Source organism: Arachis ipaensis, chromosome B3, assembly GCF_059453495.1.
Source record: "Arachis ipaensis isolate K30076 ecotype BB chromosome B3, ASM5945349v1, whole genome shotgun sequence".
In the NCBI taxonomy this organism is placed as follows: Eukaryota; Viridiplantae; Streptophyta; class Magnoliopsida; order Fabales; family Fabaceae; genus Arachis; species Arachis ipaensis.
In genome coordinates this window covers 79,039,669-79,053,937 of record NC_142438.1, presented here as the reverse complement: position 1 = coordinate 79,053,937, position 14,269 = coordinate 79,039,669, and the positions used below count along the sequence as shown (strand labels likewise).

Below are 14,269 nucleotides of genomic sequence, written 5' to 3'. Positions count from 1 at the left end.
TTGCTTCCTAGAGACTTTAATTATTTAATTTTAATTCTCCTTTATTCTATTCGATACCGTGATCTGTGTGTCAAGTGTTTCAGGCTTTATAGGGCATGAATGAGATGGAGATTGGAGAGGAAGCTAGCAAAAAAATGGAAGGAACACAAGAATTTGAGGAGATAACCAGCGAGAAGTGACGCAGTCGCATGGCTCACGCGACCGCGCGAAGGAGCGCAAATCGCAGTGACGCAGCCGCATGGCTTGCGCGGCGGCGCGGATTGGAAAGCGCAAGCGACACGGTAGCGTGGACGACGCGAACGCGTGGAGAGGAAAAAGCGCAAGCGACGCGTCCGCATGGACAACGTGATCGCGTGACATGTGCGATCTGCATAATCTACAGAATCTGCTGGGGGCGATTTTTGGACCTTATTTCGGCCCAGTTTTCGGCCCGGAACAGCAGACTAGAGTTAGAGAATATGCAGAAACAACACACACATTCATTCATTAGTTTTAGATCTAGTTTTTCACTCTCTTAGGTTTTTCTCTCTAGTTTTTAGAATTTTAATTTTCAATTGGTCTTAGCATTGGAACATTGAGAAGAGTTATTTCCTCATCAAGACTTCATCATTCTAGTTTGTTTTCTTAACTTGGTTTTATTCTTCCATATTCTTTGTTTTGTTCAATTTTATTATTCAGATACTTTTATGATTATTTAATGCAAGGATTATTTCTTTTTAATTCAATTTCAATTCCAATAATCATGTCTTCTTTTAATTCCCTTTTATGTGTTATGGGTTTATTATTTACAATGCGTGAGTAGTTTCATTATTTGATGGGAAATTGATTGAAAAGGAACTCTTGAGTTGGAAGGATTGAAGAAAATTTGTAATTGGGTTAATTGTTGAATTGCTATCCTGTCACCAACGTCAATCCCTTGAACTAAGTGGGTTGTAACTCGTGAACGGATCTAGTAATCCAACTTGTTTGACTTTCCCTTACCTAGTAAAGGATAACTAAATAGAGTAACCGTTAATTATAAATCCATCTAAAAAAATCATTCCATCAATGATAGAGATTCTAACTAATCAATTCCCAGTCAAGGTTTTTATTCATATCATTTAATTTTCCTCAGTTTACATTCCAATTTACTTACCTCAACTTCTTCGAACCTCTAATTAATAAGATAGCACCCTTCTCTACAACTCGTTGGGAAACAACCTGGGACTTAAAACTCCCAGTAATTTTGATTTAAACTCTTTGTGACACATTTCTAAATTGATAGGCAGATTTTCGGTGAATTAAGAACTATACTTTCAACGTATCAATTTTAATAATTTTTTAATTCATCAGCTTCTGCTTCCCATCAACCCCTCTCTGGTCAAAATGCCTAGCGTGCCATGCCCATTGTGAGGTTCAAGGATTCTTCTCTGGAAAGTATAGTTGGCGTGCCATGCCCATAGTAAAGTTTAGCCATCCTTCTTCTAGAAAATAGAGCTGGCGTGCCACACCCAGCAGTAGCGTGCCACGCCCATTGTTGAGCTTAGAGTTTCCTCTCTAAACATCATAACTGGCATGCCACACCCAAATAGTGGCGTGCAACGCCCATAGTGGCGTGCCACGCCCATAGTGAATCTTGGAAAAACCTTCGTTGGACATTCTGTCTGGCGTGCCATGCCTAGCAATGGCGTGCCACGCCCACAGTAACTCTTTAGAGGCTTTTTTTGTAGCTTATAGCTGGCGTGCCACGCCTAGTCAAAGATCCTGGCGTTTGCTTGAAGTGGCACGCCCCGCTCACACGCGCAGTACCTTTGCTTGCTTTTTTTCTCTTTTGTTGCTCTTTTCACCTAAAATCCAAGCAAGAACTCATTTCAATGTAGAGTCTTAAAAACTTATAATATAGCTCTTAACAATGCATCAAATGAATGAGAATTTATCACTTCTATGGTCCTTTAAGATGAGAGAAAGATGTAGAAGATGCAAGTCATCATTCGTATCTTCTTTCTCTTCACATTGATGTCACTTTTGTTCGGGAGAAATCAATTGTGGTGTCGCTGATCCCCCATGCATGGTTCGCCCAAAATTAGGAGAATGTGGAGTAGCTGATTTTTTACGTTTTTTCTTTAATTGTTCGGTCAGAAACCTTTCCTAGAGCTTTGGCTGTTGTGATTGCCATACAGATGGAGAGTTTGATATATTTAATGTGAATTAAATGTGTTCTTGAAGTGTAATTGTTGATTGGATGTTTGTGGCTTGAAATTGCAAAATTTTATGCTTGAATTTTTGGGATGCTTTCAAGTTTTATTATTGAGAAATTTGATGTGATTTGGAGGATGAAAAGTTAAACTAAAACCTGAGAAAAATCGGTAACCGAAAAGCTTGAAAACTTATTAAAATTCAAACTGAAAACTTGAAAAAAAATAAGGTAAAGGTTTGGTTTTCATGAGGAAAAAAGAACACCAATAGTGACATAAGAAATTGTGAAGATATAATGATAATTTAATGAGAGATTGAGGATAAAATAGTAACAGAACAAGTTTAGAGGTATTTTGGGCATTACGTAAGGAGTTTAAGGGTAGAATGGGTATTTTATAAAAGTACAGGGATATTTTTGGAAATTATAAAGTTATTTTAATAAAATTTATAATAATATTGGGTTTAGAGTAAAAATATTTAAAAGCTTAAGGTTAAAATATAATTCTTAAAAATTTAAGCATAAGACTTTAGTTAACAAGTTCTAAATAATAGTAAAACAATAATGATATTATTCTTTTATTATTATTGTTAGTTTTCTTATATTAATATAATATATTAGTATTCTAATTAAAAAATAATATTATTTTATAAATTTATAATATTATAAAAGGATAAAACAGCTACACTCCTTAAAAGCTTTAGAAAGACAAAGTTAAGTTAAGAATATTTGATTATCTTTTCATAAGACACTTAGGAAAAGGCGAGGGAATAGTGCGAAGATAAATTATATCGTAAAAAATGTAAGAAAGTTAAAGAGAGAGATAAAAAAGAAAAGAAGAAGAAAGAAAAGAAAAAAAAGAAAAGAAAAGAAAAGAAAAGAAAAGAAAAAAGATTAAAGGGATCTCTGTCACAGTAGAGTAGAGAGCAAAGACTAAATAAATCTAAAGAACCTCTGCCACAGGAGAGCAAAGAACAGAAAAAATAATATATTAACTAAATGAATGTCTGCCACACAAGAGCAAATCTCTACCACAGGAGAGCAGAGGCCAAAGATAAAAAGACTCTAAAAGACTGTCTGCCACATGAGAGTAGATGAAACATGATTATTTGCTGCTGAAAACGAGCAGAGATATGGTGGTGATTCCGCTGAGAAAGTTGCTTTTGAGAGATACATCGGCTAATCCAGGGGATGGTCGCACTTGTAAGACAGAGGTTGCTTAAAGAGATTATCAGTAAATACATTGGCTAGAAAGAGCCGCAATTGTAAGACAGAGGTTTCTTATAGAAGTTATGCTAACTGGAAAGCCATTTTTCTGACAAAGGTTGCTTGGTTATGTCAGGAGTGGGTAGAAACTGACAGATGAGCGCATTACCTACACTAGGAATAGACATGCATCATACTTGTTTTCGTATATCTCTGTAATGTGTGTGTGCTTTCTAATTTATTGCTTCTTTGTACTTTGTGTATTTAAGATTCATATGTACTCTGTTGTTTGTCTGCTTTTAAAAGAAGAATAAAAAGAACATAACTATCCACTCCGGCCCTACTAAAAACTCGCCAGTTCCTACCCCATCTTTCCACCCCTTTTAGCTACTAGTGAGAAGGCTTACTACGAAGTTATAGGAGCATAGAAGAATATGTTTGCAAGTTGAGTTGTTGTCAGAATTTATATTTTTCCCCACATTGTTCTTGAAGTTTTAGTCAGAGGGGTCGGTTTTGTAATTAGTTTTGTATGTAATACTATAATGTATTATTAATATTAAGTATGTGAATATGTGTTATTTGTTCTTAATGGAAAAGTTTTAACCTTTTAGAAAAATTGTCGACAGATTAACACGTAAAGGCTCAATATTAAATAGATAATAAAGGAATTAGGTTAATAACGTCTTACTTTTTGTATGATCGCTACAAGAAAAAGTAATATTTGTAATAAAAAAAATTATTATAAAAAACCGTAATTTTGAAACAAAGGGCCGGTGCAGTATGTCCTGTTACAAATTGTTTTTGTAACAAAAAATAGAACTGTTACAATTCAAAGTAATATTTTGTAACAAATTTTTTTGATACAAAAACCGAAATTCATTACAAAAGTGATAACAAATTTTGATCGTCAAAATATTTTTGGTGACAAAATATTTTTTCCTATCATAAAATTTTACAAAATATAACTTGATTTTGTAATATTTTTTTCTTTAGTTACAAAAGCACAATGATTATTTTGTAATAATTTTTTATTTTTTTGAATACAAATTGCATGCCTAATTTACCAAATTATTTTTTTAATTAACTGATATATTAACTACTTTACTGAGCAAATTGACCTTTATAAAATATGTAGAAACATAGATAATTCAAACATGCTTCATTTAACTAAAATTGTTTTAAAATAAAATAACATTAGTGTCTACATTGATTAGTTCTACAAGTTATATTTCTTACACTAGTTCAACCAAAAGTTAAAAGTCTAACATAGTTTAGTTTCTCTATGGATCAAAATATTCTTGAGTCCTTTAGGTAGCATGTTGTCACCATTTTAGCACTCCTGTAAATGAGAAAAACCGAAACAAAAAATTAGAAACAAGATATAACACCAATTATAATTTTTTCCATTAACTTTTATCCAAACTTTTTAGAAAATTTTGGCAAAACCTCCCCTAAAACTTGGATATTTTCATCGTCTACGATTCCATAAAAAACAACTAATTTATTACTTATTTCTCAGCCAATACACAATATAGTAATTTCAAGGCACAAGTTACTAGGATTGTGAATTTTGGAACAAAACAAAGACCTTAAATGAAATTGAACATATGATGTATCACTAGTACCTGGATATAGACATGAAAAAACAAGTAGCCATAAAGGTTTTAACTGTTCTTATTTTACATACAAAGGCTAATCCAACAAGCTTTCTAAATCTAGAATAGACTGAACAGGCAGCATTTTTCATTTTACAATATAGCCTACTAACAATAAGATAATATGAATCCCAACTAGAAGCTTCATTTTTCATTTGCATACATCCTCCAAAGGTTGTAAGCCACATTTCATAATTATCAACAAATATGTATAATCAAAATATTTTCAAAATGCTCACTAATTCACTATGCACATATCAACATTCAGAAGAACTTACAAGAATGGCGATTAATTTTCCATCAGGGCTCCACACGGCCTGCAAGTTTCCCCTTCCTTTTGCAAAGAACACAAATCTCTCTTGTACTTTCCCAATCTCAATCTATGTTGTACCAACAGAAAATCCAATACAATGTCAAGCTTATATTCCATCTTTTAACCCCCCATAAACTCCCATATATCGCATATTGTAGTAATTTACCCCTCAAGAAACCCAGTCCAACATCCCCCTCCCCCCCAAAAAAAAATAGATAAACCCAATCATAACATTACAGAAACTCTGCTCCATGACACCATGAACACAATATCAAACGTGCAAAATAACATAATGTAAACTCCAATAATATTTTTCATGCTTTTACACTCGCAAAGTTCCATACAATTAAAGTGAGATTCATGTCAAAACACAAGAACAAGAACATACAGAACAACCAAAAGAAATCAAATTTAATCCAAATTTAAATTACTTCCTTTAAACCAAATTTTAAACTCGTTATTTCTCCTTTCATCTCGTCCAAATTTAATCTACTTCCTTTAAATATAACTATTTTTAGCATTCCACACACCAAATTATAGCATAAAAGACAAAGCACCATACCTCTTTTACTTGGCATTTTTAGTTTTAGCCATGTTTCAAAACATGACAAAGCATTCTCTAACCATAGCCATACCAGATTTCTCTCCTTCAACGCTGCTCCCAAAATACTCCATGAAATCTTGCATCAGAAAAAAGAGACAGTGGAAAGTTTTTATGACCTCTCCACACAAAACACAATTTGAGAACTCTTCCAAAATAATGTCAAGTCTAGGCAACATTTCCCTTGTACTAAGTTTTTCATGCAAAACAAAATATATATTCTAGACCTTATTTAAGGTTAAAAATATGTAGATAAATTAAGGACAAGATGTGAAAAATAATATTACAAACTTTCAGAAGAAAAATAACATGTTATTCTCAATAATAATTATCTATCATAAAGCAGCATAATATATGGACAAGATGCAAAGCTTCATATTGCACACTTAATAAAGGAAAAGAATGCTAAAAAACACACAAGTCAACATGTTTGCAATATCAAAGTCCTTTCAAGTAAACAAATAATGTAACTCATCCTTCTCCCTCAAACAAAAGCTCTTTATCACTTGGTGCAAAGCAGCCAAGGTGGGATGGTTGACATAAACATAAATGAGAATGGGAATAAGAATAAGATGAACCACAGAATTTGATTCTTCTCATATTTTTGCACCTTGTGCAATTTTCTGTTGATTTTGACTGCTGCTTGAGATGGATTTGTATATGAACTCTGTATTATTTATGCTTAAACACCAATTTGAGCTTGGAATTTATACCTGTGTTTCCTTGGTTTGGTGATTAATTTCTCTGTGCATATCTCCCTTAGCCTGTTAATTTGCTGAGTTATGTACTGCCTGCTCATTTCTTTTTGCTTAAACACCAAACTAGCCTTAAACTCAGAAATTTTGAATCTGTTTGGTACCATTTACAGCAGTACATACATTGCTTTTTGAGTGAATTGATCAAATTCTTATTCATAAGTTTTTAACATCTCTGACCATATACATAGCCACTTGTTCCTTTATGTTTTTGAGCAATGCAATCTGTTTCTCAACCAGGTATTGCTCCAGACAGGAAGTTATATATATGTGATCGATTCTTATCTTCTCAACATGAATAAGTGCATGCTTTTACTGTTGCTTTGATTATTGCCTTTCATGCTAATTTCTGTAAATCCTTTCAATCTTCAAGGCACAATAGCAACAATCAATTTATTTCGATTCAATTCACTTGCATAGTATACCTAAGTCATATATATCCCTCAACTGTTGTTCATTCTCTTTTATGTTACTTAGGTTGCTTGATTGTGGGAAAATACATTTCTCTTTGAGCAATTGACTGTTTTATACATGTTTTCCCTTAATTGAGTATTTGTTTGCCTTATTGGATCTTACTTGAATTGTTTGATTATATCCTTCTTCTTTCTGTGATTTTTATCTATTTCTCCTGAGCTGTACTCTGTTTTTGTCTCTTTTAGGATGGCCCACAAAGGGAAGGAGAAAGCCAATCCTTTGGCTAGTCCCCCTCCTGTGCCCCCGAGTGACCAACCGGACACATTCATTAATGCGGAAGCCCAAGAACAGTACAAAAAACTAGAAAAGCGAGCCTTTCACTAAGAGAGAAAGTTGAACTTGCCCGAGAAATATGTGGATTAGATCCTTAACTAAATAAATTTTTATCATTGGAAATTCATAGAATTCGATCCGGCGGAAGTCAATGACCACCAGGTCAAGAAATTCTACTGGAATTTCCTAAAGAGGGATGCCCCAATTGTTTTTCTAAGAGGTGTCACACTGGACACCTCTGATACTGCTTTAGAGGCCCTCTTAGATATTCTGTATATTCCTCCAGCTCGTGACGCTTACACTCAAATAATGAAGGACGTGACAATGGGCAAGCTGTCATTGGATGTGGTCCTGAAAAAGATTGGCCTACCTAAGACTAGATGGGAGTATAGCAGAGGGGAGGATGCAGCTCCGTTGAGCATTGCGTGCACTGACCTAAACCCTGAGGCAAGCATCTGGCAGTAGATCATTGCTGACTACATTCTTCCGAGCACGCATGCCACGCACATTAGAGTCCGTGTGGTGGTTTTGCTTTGAGCTATTCTGGAGGAGAAGAGGATCTCTTTTCTTCCCCTGATCGGAGAGTCGATGTGGAAGGTGAACCAACAATAGAAATACAACATTCCCTTCCCATCGTTGACCACCAGATTAGCCGCTTTATCTTCAGTGGAGAGACGCCCAACAGATCGGACATCTGTCTACATCAGTAAGCAGCCATTTTTGCCATGCGGCGATTACGACGAACCGCCACAGAAGAAGAGAAAGACCACTGAGCCTCCATCATCAGCAGCAGAGCCTTTAGCACCTCCTAGAGCTCCCGCACCCACACCTCGACCCCAGACACCATATGAGTTGTGTCGAGAGATCCTTCAGGTCGTCCACCACTACGAGCGCCGCAATGCCCGTCGCTTCTAGTGGATAGTGGCGATGTTTGAGGGTAGAGACCCTGGGCCACCTCCTCCAGATACACCAGAGCCCGAGACAGAGGAGTCTGCATCTGAGGAGCCAGCAGCTGAAGTTGGCCAGGTAGTTGAGACCCCTGAGTAGAGACCGGCAGAGCCCATGGCTGAGGAGCCTAGAGTTGAGGAGCCGGCAGCTAGATCTGAGCCGATAGAAGAGATGGCAGCAGAGCCAGCTGACCAGGCAGTTGAGGAGCCGATAGCTGAGACCACCAGAGAGATATCCTGCGCCACTATTGTTTATCAGCGTCACCACCACCCACCACCATCTGACGGTGGAGCTTCTCATGGTTGATCCCACCCGTTGATTATTTTGAGCACTAAGGATAGTGCATGATTTAAGTGTGGGGGAGGATTTATGATATTTTGGGTGTAAATTTTCTCTCCTTAACACTTGCATTTAGTTTATTTTCAGTTTTATTATACTTTTTGTGGATATTTGTAGTACTTTGACTTATGCACTACTGTTTAGTACTTTTGTATATATATATTAGCTTGCTTCTAGTTATCTTTAGTATTGCATTTTTAGTTTTGGTATATATATTGCATCCTTATATTGCTTGGTATATAGTATAGATATGGATTGTGATTGGATGATGTGAATAGCATATGCCTAGTTGATTTTGATCCTAATTGTTCATGTTACTTTTTGCTTGTTGAAAATTAGGGAAATAACTAGGAAATTTTGAAAAATTTGCATCCGTCACGACATACATACATATAGGAAACAAGTTTTGGTGAAAAACAACAAATTTTCCAAGAATTTTATTTCAAGGATATTCTATTGAATTGATTGAGAAAACTTTTTTCAAACTTGCTTGAATGATTTGTTTATGGAACATAGAAGAGTAAAGAACAAATACCTTGTGAGTTTTTGAGCTATATTGAATGGTTACACCTTTTAACTACTAATTTTGTTAATTGTGTGTTATATCTCTTCTATGATTGCAATCTTAGTTTTGCTTGATTCTTTATGTCCAATGATTGATGTTTTGAATTGCATTGAGCATGATTGAGGCCATCTTTGCATAGCTCACTTTACCCATATTCCCTACCCTTTGCATCTACCCTTGTTAGCCCTTTTGAGCCTCATTTACCCCATTATTCTTGACATTAGCACATCACAGCCTTAAGTGGAAAACCATGATCTACCTTGGATTGTGTCCTTGATTAGCTTAGGTTGAAGAGTGTATTTCACTTAAGTGTGGGGAAATTTTGGAAAACATTGGTAGTGAATAAAAATGTGTAATTTCGGTATTTCATTGAAAATTTTGGAAAATGGGAACAATCATGTATGAACTACTAAAGCCATATGCATTTTACTTTTACTTTCAAAAAAAAAAACATCATCATCATAAAAAACGGATGAAAGTTATCCCAAAAAAAAAGAAAAAATGAATAAGAAATGCATATGTGATGTGAATGATAAATCATACATGAGTGTTTATGAAAAAAAATGATGGAAGGTTAGGATTGCATGTTATTTTAATTCGGTTGATATAGGTTGAGTTGGATACTTAAACTAATCAAGGATTCAATCATTTTAGTCCATTTGACCATATCTGTCCCACCTTTACCCTAACCCCATTAGAACCATATGAAGTCCTCATGATAATTGCATTCATGCATCACTTGTTGTTGATTGTTAGATGAAAAGTAATTCCTTGAAAACATGATTAGAAGAGACTTGAGTGAATTGACCCTCAGACACTAAGTGATTAGAGTGTATACACACCTAGTGAGTGTTCAATTACTCAACTCTATGTTTCCATACCTCTTATCATGTATTCTTGCAAGTTGCTTCATTTTGTTATCTTGAATCAATTCTTTAGATTTTGGTTGCATTGGATTATTTCCTTGCTTAGCCCTATTTGTCTATACTTTCTTGGGGATTTAATTGTTTGTTTTCACCAATTTCATATAGATACTATAGATAGATATATAGCTATAGATAGTATATACATACTTGAATGCAATAGGTAGTTTCATTTAATAAGTTGATTACCCCCTTTTGATCATTCTCCTTGTTGGTTTAGCATGAGGACATGCTATTGTTTAAGTGTGGAGAAATTGATAAGTCCATATTTGATAGTATATTTTGACTCAATTTGGATGGATTCTAGCACATGAACTCACACTTAAGCATCAAAATAGCATAATTTTGTGTTTTGTACCTAAATTGAACCTAAATGTGAAAACATGCGATTTTATGCTTGAAATGAGCAATTTAATTTCACTTTTATTCCATTTGATTCCATGACATGTTGAGTGATTTCAGGCCTTGGAGGCAAGAATAGATAGCTAAAAGTGGAAGAAAGAATGTACAAGGGAGAAAATATGAAGAAAACAAGGAAAAGCACACACAGCGGAGTGTGCATGCGCACAAGTAAGCATGCGTGTGCACCAGAAAGAATTTCCATGTGTGCATGCGCACGACCACCTGTGCATACGCACAGGTCGACATTCAGCCAAGTGTGCGGACGCACACATCTGTTCGTCCGCACAGGTCCCTGCACATGATTTCATTAATGAAACATGTGCTATTCAAATTTTGGAGGCTTTTGGCCCATTTTGGAAGGCTTGAAGGCTGAATTGGAGTGCTATATCAAGGAGAATCAACACATATGAAAGAGAGCTCACTTAGATAGTTTTAGAGAGTAATTAGGAGTAGGAGTAGGAGTAGTGTAGCATTGCTCTCTTAGGGTTTTCATTTCAATTTCCATTGTAGCATTTTATAGCAAGCTTTAATTTTGAATTTTGGGTTTTGCTTCGTTAATTGTAAGTACTCTCAATTTCATCTTTAAATATAGCACTTTTACTTTCATTTTTTTTGGTTCAAGTTACTTTGTTCATATTTGCAATTTTTGTGTTTCTTGAAGTTTTGATCAATGAATTTTATGTTTCTTGCCTCCTTTACGTTTGATTGCTTGTTTATGTTTAGTTTTGTTGATAGTTGGTTATAGTTTTCCATTTTACTTTGCAAAATTCCATGTTTTACTTTCATGCACACAAGGTTTTTATGAAAATGGCAACATTAGATTTTGAGTAGATTTTCACACCTTGGCTTATGGTTTGAGTTCCTAGGATACTAGAGTCATAATGTCTGACATTTAGTGGAAATTCTTAGGTAGTTAGTTGACTCTTGTTTTCATTGACGCTAGCCTTTTATCAACTAGTTTGGTAAGTTGGTTAGGACTTATGGATTAAGGTCAATTATGCTTGCTTGACTTACTCCTCGATGTTTGGGGTTAACTAGGCGAGATTGACTTATCATAATTACCATAGTTGTGGTTATGGCAATGATAGGATTCTTAGAATCTCATTCACAAATCAAGGCTTTCATTCCATTTATAGCATTTTCACTAGTTTCGATCTCATCTTCCCTTTAATTGCATTAATTACATTTTTGATCATCTCTTGGTTTTTTTATTCCTTAAGTTCTTTTAATCTTTCGTTCTTTGATTGCAAAGTCCCTTTTTGCCCTCTTAACAACCAAAAGCATAACATTTCGATTGCATTCCTAGGGAGAATGACCCGAGGTTGAATTACTCTCGGTTTATATGTTTTGTATTGAAATTAACATTTGATTTGAGCATTACTTGTTGGCTTGGAACTATACTTACAACGCCAATCAAAGATTTCCTAGCCTACGGTTTTGTTCATGAACATTTTCAGATTGTGACTCAGCTTTGCTAGAGTCCCCAAATAGAGGTGTCCAGAGTTTTTAAGAACACTCTTTTTGCTTTGGACCATGACTTTAACCGCTCAGTCTCAAGCTTTTCACTTGACACATTCACGCAACAAGAACATGGTTAGGGACAGCTTGGTTTAGCCGCTTAGGCCAGGATTTTATTCCTTTGGGCCCTCCTAACCACTGATGCTCAAAGCCTTGGGTCCTTTTACCTTTGCCTTTTGGCTTAAAGGGTTATTGACTTTTTCAATCTGCCCTCCTTTTGCTGTATTTTTGGGCAGTAATGGATTTTTCTTCTTTTTAATTTTTTTATTTTTTTCTTTTCACCAATTTTTTTTCTTTTTTGCATGCATATAATTTTTTATGACCTTGCAACATGCTTTTTCTTTTTTTTTTTTTGCTGCTTTTTCTTGCTTCAAGAATCAATTTTTAGATTTTTCAGATTATCAAAAATATTTTTCCTTTTTTCTTATTCTTTTAAGAGCCAACATTCTAAAATTCCAACTTCAAATATGCACTGTTCATTCATATATTCAGAAAACAAAAGCAATGCCACCACATCAACATAATTAAACTATTCTTATTTTAAACCTAAAATTCATGCATCTCTCAATTCTTTTCAATATAAATTTTTATTTAAGGAAAGTGAGAGATATATTGGAACATTTTACAACTTTTAAGACATCAAATGCAATTGATCATACAACTAGAACAAGAGAACAGATAAATAAACAGACAAAAAATAGAAAAAATAAAACAGGAAAGGGGTGTAAAGAGAACGAGTCCACCTTTAATGGTGGCGTCTAGTGCTCCTCCTTGAGGATCCAAAGTGATGCTTGATCTCTTCTATGTCATCCCTTTGCCTTTGTTGCTCTTTCCTTCTAGCCATTTGGTCTTCCCTTATGGTTCTTTGATCTTCTCTTATTTCATTGAGGGTGGTAGTATGCTCTTGATGCTCCATCCTCAGTTGCTCCATGTTAGTGCTCAATTCTCCAAGAGAAGTTTGCCAATGATCCCAATAGCTTTGGGGAGGAAAATACATCCTTTGAGGCATCTCAGGGATCTCATGATGAGGCAAATGCACAGGCTCTTGTGCATGCTCTCTGGTTTGCTCCATCCTCTTTTTAGTGATGGACTTATCCTCCCCAATGGAGACATCTCCATTTATGACAATTCCAGCTGAATTGCATAGATGACAGATGAGGTGTGGGAATGCCAACATGGCATTGGTGTGAGGCTTCTCAGCTACCTTGTATATTTCTTGAGGAATCACCTCATGTACTTCCACTTCAGTTCCAATCATGATGCAATAAATCATGATGGCTCTGTCAACAGTAACTTCTGACCCATTGCTAGTAGGGATAATGGATCTTTGGATGAATTCCAACCATATTCTAGCTATGGGCTTTAGGTCAACCCTTCTTAGTTGAATGGACTTGCTTTAGGAATCTCTTTTCCACTATGCTCCTTCCACACAGATATCTGAGAGTACTTGATCCAATCTCTAATCAAAGTTGACTCTCCTAGTGTAAAGATGAGAATCTCCTTGCATTAGAGGCATGTTTAATGCCAACCTCACACTTTTTGGGCTAAAATCTAAGATTCTTCCACAGACCATGGTGATCCAATTCCTTGGATTTGGGTTCACACTAGTGTCATGGTTTTTAGTAACTCATGCATTAGCATAGAACTCTTGTACCATGAGAATCCCAACATCCTGAATGGGATTGGTTAGGACTTCTCAACCTATTCTCTGGATCTCTCTTCAGATTTCTGGATACTCATTCTTCTTGAGCATGAAAGGGACCTTAGGGATTACTTTCTTCTCAGCCACTACTTCATACAAGTGATCTTGGTGGGCTTTGGTGATGAATCTCTCCATCTCCCAAGATTCAGAGGGAGTGGCTACTGCCTTTCCTTTCCTCTTTTTAGAGGAGTCTCCAACCTTGGGTGCCATGAATGTTAATGGAAAGAAAAAAGCTATGCTTTTCCAACACTAAACTTAAAACTTTGCTCATCCTCGAGCAAAATTAAAGAGAATAGAAGAATGGAATAGAAGAAGAAGAAAATAGAAGGATAGAGAGGGAGAGAGAGGGCTCGGCCTTGTGGGGTGTATAAGGGTATGAAAGGTGTGTGTATGAAGGGTTATGAAGAGGGGTATTTATAGAA

The 14,269-nt window shown here is 35.5% G+C and overlaps 1 pseudogene; it reads left to right on the top strand.

Annotated features, from left to right (window-relative positions):
• Positions 1-8,512: 8,512 nt before the first annotated feature.
• LOC148571251 (peptide methionine sulfoxide reductase B5-like) overlaps positions 8,513-14,269 on the top strand; it is a 50,892-nt pseudogene continuing 45,135 nt past the window's right edge.